The sequence below is a fragment of the Chiloscyllium plagiosum genome, chromosome 13, assembly GCF_004010195.1.
Source record: "Chiloscyllium plagiosum isolate BGI_BamShark_2017 chromosome 13, ASM401019v2, whole genome shotgun sequence".
Taxonomy (NCBI): domain Eukaryota; kingdom Metazoa; phylum Chordata; class Chondrichthyes; order Orectolobiformes; family Hemiscylliidae; genus Chiloscyllium; species Chiloscyllium plagiosum.
Genome location: NC_057722.1, coordinates 20,363,272 through 20,368,523, shown reverse-complemented (window position 1 = coordinate 20,368,523; position 5,252 = coordinate 20,363,272). Strand labels below are relative to the sequence as shown.

The 5,252-nt window shown below is 40.3% G+C and overlaps 1 long non-coding RNA gene and 2 other non-coding genes across 3 annotated transcripts; all 3 read left to right on the top strand.

The window, feature by feature from the left end:
- Positions 1-500: 500 nt before the first annotated feature.
- On the top strand, positions 501-4,938 carry LOC122555816. Its single transcript, XR_006313370.1, has 5 exons — positions 501-611; positions 982-1,060; positions 1,397-1,452; positions 1,672-1,725; positions 2,047-4,938. It is a non-coding gene; the product is annotated as an uncharacterized LOC122555816 (long non-coding RNA).
- Positions 790-861, top strand: LOC122556406. Its single transcript, XR_006313522.1, has one exon. It is a non-coding gene; the product is annotated as a small nucleolar RNA SNORD65 (small nucleolar RNA).
- Positions 1,522-1,594, top strand: LOC122556403. The gene has a single exon (XR_006313519.1). It is a non-coding gene; the product is annotated as a small nucleolar RNA SNORD49 (small nucleolar RNA).
- Positions 4,939-5,252: the final 314 nt, after the last annotated feature.

Here is a 5,252-nt window from a genome sequence, read left to right as displayed (position 1 = left end):
GCAGATGCTGGAGATCAGCTGAAAAATGTGTCACTAGAAAAGCGCAGCAGGTCAGGCAGCATTCAAGGAGCAGGAGAATCGACGTTTCAGGCATAAGCCTGAAGATTCCTGAAGAAGGGCTTATGCCTGAAACGTCTATTTTGCTCCTTGGATGCTGCCTGACCTGTGTTTTTCCAGCAACACATTTTTCAGCTCCTTATGCTATTGATTTAACAAATAGCAGGCATGCTTGCCTCGGAGTATTCTCATCACGAATTGCATGGCAGTTGTCAAAGCTTCAGCATAATTAGTTGAGTGCCGTAGGCATAACCTGCAGCAAACCTCAAATTGCACCACTGAAGTTTTGATTTTAATGACTGAAAATGGTCTGTCCTTAGTAAGCATGTTTCTTCATGTATAGCACAAGTTTTATGAATTTGCACATTTTCATGTAGAATTACTTGCATGAAGAAAATGATCCAAAACAGCTCTAAGTGGTGTAAGGTGGCCTGGCTGTTAAGTACTGAATTCTAATGGTGTATTTTCTAATTTCTTTTTTCCAATGCAGTTGTCCATTTTCATATCTGAAGAATGGGAGTTGGATAGATTCGCTACAGTGTTTGTTCTAACAGGTCAGCTTGTGCCCTTGATAAAATTCACTATCATTGGGTTTTTTGAATAGATTATGTACATACACTAAAATGGAGACTAGCTTTGTCATCTTGTAAGCCAATGCTTGCTCTTTTTTGAAAAGAGCTTTCACTCTTGTGATTAGTATTTAAACTTGAATAACCTGTTGTGGGTAGACATGAATGATGAAACCAAACTCAAAAGCTGGAATTACCGTCAGATTGGAATGTGTTGAGCAATGGTTTTCTGATCATGTTTTAAGACCTTTTTGATGTAAATATATATGTTGGCTTATTTGCTCTTTAAAAAACAAATTTCTTTTCAAAAGCAATTGAATGCTCACATTGTCTGGTGTTTTCCTTTGGATCCAAGAGCCCGTTGTTGTAATGGAAGATGGCTAAATAGTGCTGACCTGACTTCAATCACGAATTGGCTTTTGCCAGTGCTGAAGGTAGGACCTTTATGTGGCAAATGACTTTTTTTCCTTAATGGATTGTGGTCACTTTTACTGAAGCATTTTGGGGTGCTCTTGTTGCATTTCCCTTATTTCAGTTTTTCATTTGCAGCCATTCAGTCTTGGCCCTAAGATTTTCCTGAAACCCATGCTTAAAATCTTCTACACACATTTATATCCTGGTTTGTTTTATTGCTTCTCTGCCTTGACTACTGAAAGCTGAAATTACTGTCAGTGAGCAGTGTTGTGTATTGGTTCTCTGATCACAGCATTAGGTTCCTGAGTTAAATATACCAAGATTTAATCATTTTGAGCACATTTCTCTTATCTCAGGTGGAGATGTTGACCATTTGAATGCTTGGGTATACACACAGATCATTAATTTTCAGGTGAGTTTTAATGAGTGTAACATTGCTTGCAATCAAATTACTGTACCAAAAGTTTCAGTTCTTCCATCTCAGAATGATGATAATACACATAGGAAGTGCCGTCAGATGCGATGACTGATGATGCTCTATTTCATTTCTGACTAAAGGTGAAGACATTTGCTATCCTGTTTATTTTCCTGGCTATTATACCTTCTGACATGCTTTATTTTGTTTTTTCAGCAATTAGCATTGAAGAAACGTTGCAGTATTTTGTCAAAGATTCTGCCGAAAGTGGTAAGTAATGTTGGCTGCCAATGCAGGTTTAATTTTTCAACATTTTGGTTGTTTTACCACATTGTGGTAATAACATTCCTAGTTATGGTCAATTCAGAATTCTCTTAATTATGGGTTGTAGTTAGAGATGGTTAACATATTTAAATCGAGTGCTCAGTGCAATATTGTTTACAATTGGGAGTTGCCTTGTTTGGCTGAAAGAAGCCAAAAGAACATGTTATTAATCGCAAGTCTCAATTGTCATTTCTTGATGTCATTGTAAACATTGGAGGGTGTCACTTTCTCGGCTGTTCACTAATATTTGTGTTTTTTTTTAAACAGTGCAAATGAGCTATTGAAAATACTCCTCGCTCAGACTGAAACACCTATTGACCATTTTGTTGTGAATCTTCTGATATGCAATTGAAATCCACTGTTCTCATATATTGAGGTTTCTGCCATTGTTGGCTATCAGTCTGCATTGTTCATATGTGCAAGTGTTCTGATTAGTTAGCGTTGGCTTAAATTGTAATGTTTGTACCCATTTTACATGTTAAAATTGTTTTTGTTACCTGTTGCAATTTTTCATTTTTACTGCAGTACACTAATTACAATTTACAGAAGACTTGTGAACAAATGGTTAAAGGGACACTTTATAAATTTGAAAGAATGTGATGTTAGTACCTTTATTTTCCCAGTTCTAAATCTGTGTTGTTCCATTGTTCCTTTGCTGTTCTCATGCCATGTCTCATTTTGTTACATGCTGGTCATATGGTGTAGTCCTGCAGAACTTTCATTTAGGATTTAACCGGTTATGAAGTGAAGGTCTTGTTTTGTGGACAGATTGAGTGACATATTTGAGAGGGTTGTGAAGTTGTTACTCTTGGAAGTTGGGCTCTTGACAATTTGTACAGTTCCCTTGAATTAGTGAGAAAAATGTTTACTGAATGTTAACTCTAAACTATGAAGTGAGTCAAATCTTAGCAAGATAGCACAAGTATGATGCATGGCTCATAATGCTCAGGAACATTTACTGACCAGGGACAGTGATGTGGCATTTCTCAAGAATCTAAATGAGTATGAAGAGGGCAAGGCAGCTGGTGGGAATCAGTTCAGTATCTGGTAGTCAATCAGACATTGCAATGGGAGAGGCAAGTGCTAACTGAATGTATAAACCATGTCTGCATGTGGACCCCTGTGATATGCCATGAAGCTGCATCAGTGATTTGTTCTGACAGTTGCACATCCATCTATGGATACATCAGCTGGAGATAGTGAGCAGGCAACAGCACACAATATTGTTGAAAGCTGGCATGGAGAGGGAATGGAGCCATGGGTGAAAGAGGAGGCGAACATAAATGTAATTGAATTAAAGAAAGAAGTTGAGTGGCCTCCAGAGGAGCAGGAGGTGGCAAATGTTGGCGGGGAGGGCAAGCAAAATGATGCTTTTGTGGGAGGACTACAATCGTGGGAGAACATTCAGATTGCCCCATCTCTGTCTCTCGGCCCTTCTTGCTCTGAACGAGGCACAGCTGAATATGCTTCAAGCAATTATGAAGTTGATGCTGTAGGGTTAGGAGGAGGATATGTGATATACCAGTCTCAAATGTCAAGTGGGGAGGGTCCAACAACTACAGCAGTTCATCCATCATCCTCAGTGACACGACCACTTCAACCCCATGTTGAAACATTGGTGGAAGAGCGCTTTGTTACAGGACTGCGAGGCATATTGGTTGCTCAACATGACAGACAGTTAGACTCTTTGAATTTAATCAGACAGGAGATGACCAGTCTTTGTCAAGAGGTGAGGGAGTTGAAGACAGGTCTTTGTCAGGAGGTGAGGGAGTTAAGGACCAGTCTTTGTCAGCAGCTGGCACTTTCAATTCAAAAACTTACTGATGCATTGACTGTTTCAAAGGAAATTCAACACCAAGGTGCTGCAAGTGACTTTAACCAAGTAACAATACAAAAACCTGATGTTCGTGCAGCTAATACGGAAGTGGCACAAACAAACCCAGTAGAACCATTCTTGACCGCTCCGAATACTGAAACTGTGCAGTCCCAGGAGTTAGCCACAACACCTCTGACAGGTGCAATTTGAGGGCAGCAGCATTTTGGCACCAGAGGGCTTAGGACACGTGTATGGGGAAGACGCAGGAGGCATTAGGTGCTGGCTGAGTGGACTTTTGAAGTTAGTGTGAAACCATTCTAAACTATTGGATCAACAGAAAACATTTTAAAGACATCAAAAATCTTGCACTAAGCTGATGTTGACATTGTTTTGCTTAACTATCTTGAATGTTCTGCGGGGAGGGCAAGCAAAATGATGCTGTTGTGGGGGGACTACAATCGTGGGAGAACATTCAGATTGCCCCATCTGTCTCTCGGCCCTTCTTGCTCTGATCGAGGCACAGCTGAATATGCTTCAAGCAATTATGAAGTTGATGCTGTAGGGTTAGGAGGAGGATATGTGATATACCAGTCTCAAATGTCAAGTGGGGAGGGTCCAACAACTACAGCAGTTCATCCATCAGCCTCAGTGACACGACCACTTCAATCCCATGTTGAAACATTGGTGGAAGAGCACTTTGTTACAGGACTGCGAGACATATTGGTTGCTCAACATGACAGACAGTTAGACTCTTTGAATTTAATCAGACAGGAGATGACCAGTCTTTGTCAAGAGGTGAGGGAGTTGAAGACAGGTCTTTGTCAGGAGGTGAGGGAGTTAAGGACCAGTCTTTGTCAGCAGCTGGCACTTTCAATTCAAAAACTTACTGATGCATTGACTGTTTCAAAGGAAATTCAACACCAAGGTGCTGCAAGTGACTTTAACCAAGTAACAATACAAAAACCTGATGTTCGTGCAGCTAATACGGAAGTGGCACAAACAAACCCAGTAGAACCATTCTTGACCGCTCCGAATACTGAAACTGTGCAGTCCCAGGAGTTAGCCACAACACCTCTGACAGGTGCAATTTGAGGGCAGCAGCATTTTGGCACCAGAGGGCTTAGGACACGTGTATGGGGAAGACGCAGGAGGCATTAGGTGCTGGCTGAGTGGACTTTTGAAGTTAGTGTGAAACCATTCTAAACTATTGGATCAACAGGAAACATTTTAAAGACATCAAAAATCTTGCACTAAGCTGAAGTTGACATTGTTTTGCTTAACTATCTCGAATGTTCTGCAATGAATCTTTGCTGCTGAAATAAAATATCACTTGCTTTATTTTACATTTTGACTGTTTATCTGATGTTGGGGAGAACTGGGATTTTGCCACTCATAGTGAAAAGCTAAAGTGACATTAAGTTCCTAAATTGGATGTCCAAAATCAATCACATGCATTTAAATTTAAAGGATGCTTTTGTAAAAGTTCAGAAAATTTTGTCTGATTTGTTTCCAGCATATAGGTACAGGTTAGGCCAGTACTTTTCCAAATTGTCTGAGAAGTTGTTGATTGAGCTGTCACTAATTGTTGCAGACCTTGGGTGTAGGTATGCCAATGATGTGATGGGGTGGCACAGTGGTTAGCACTGCTGCCTCACAG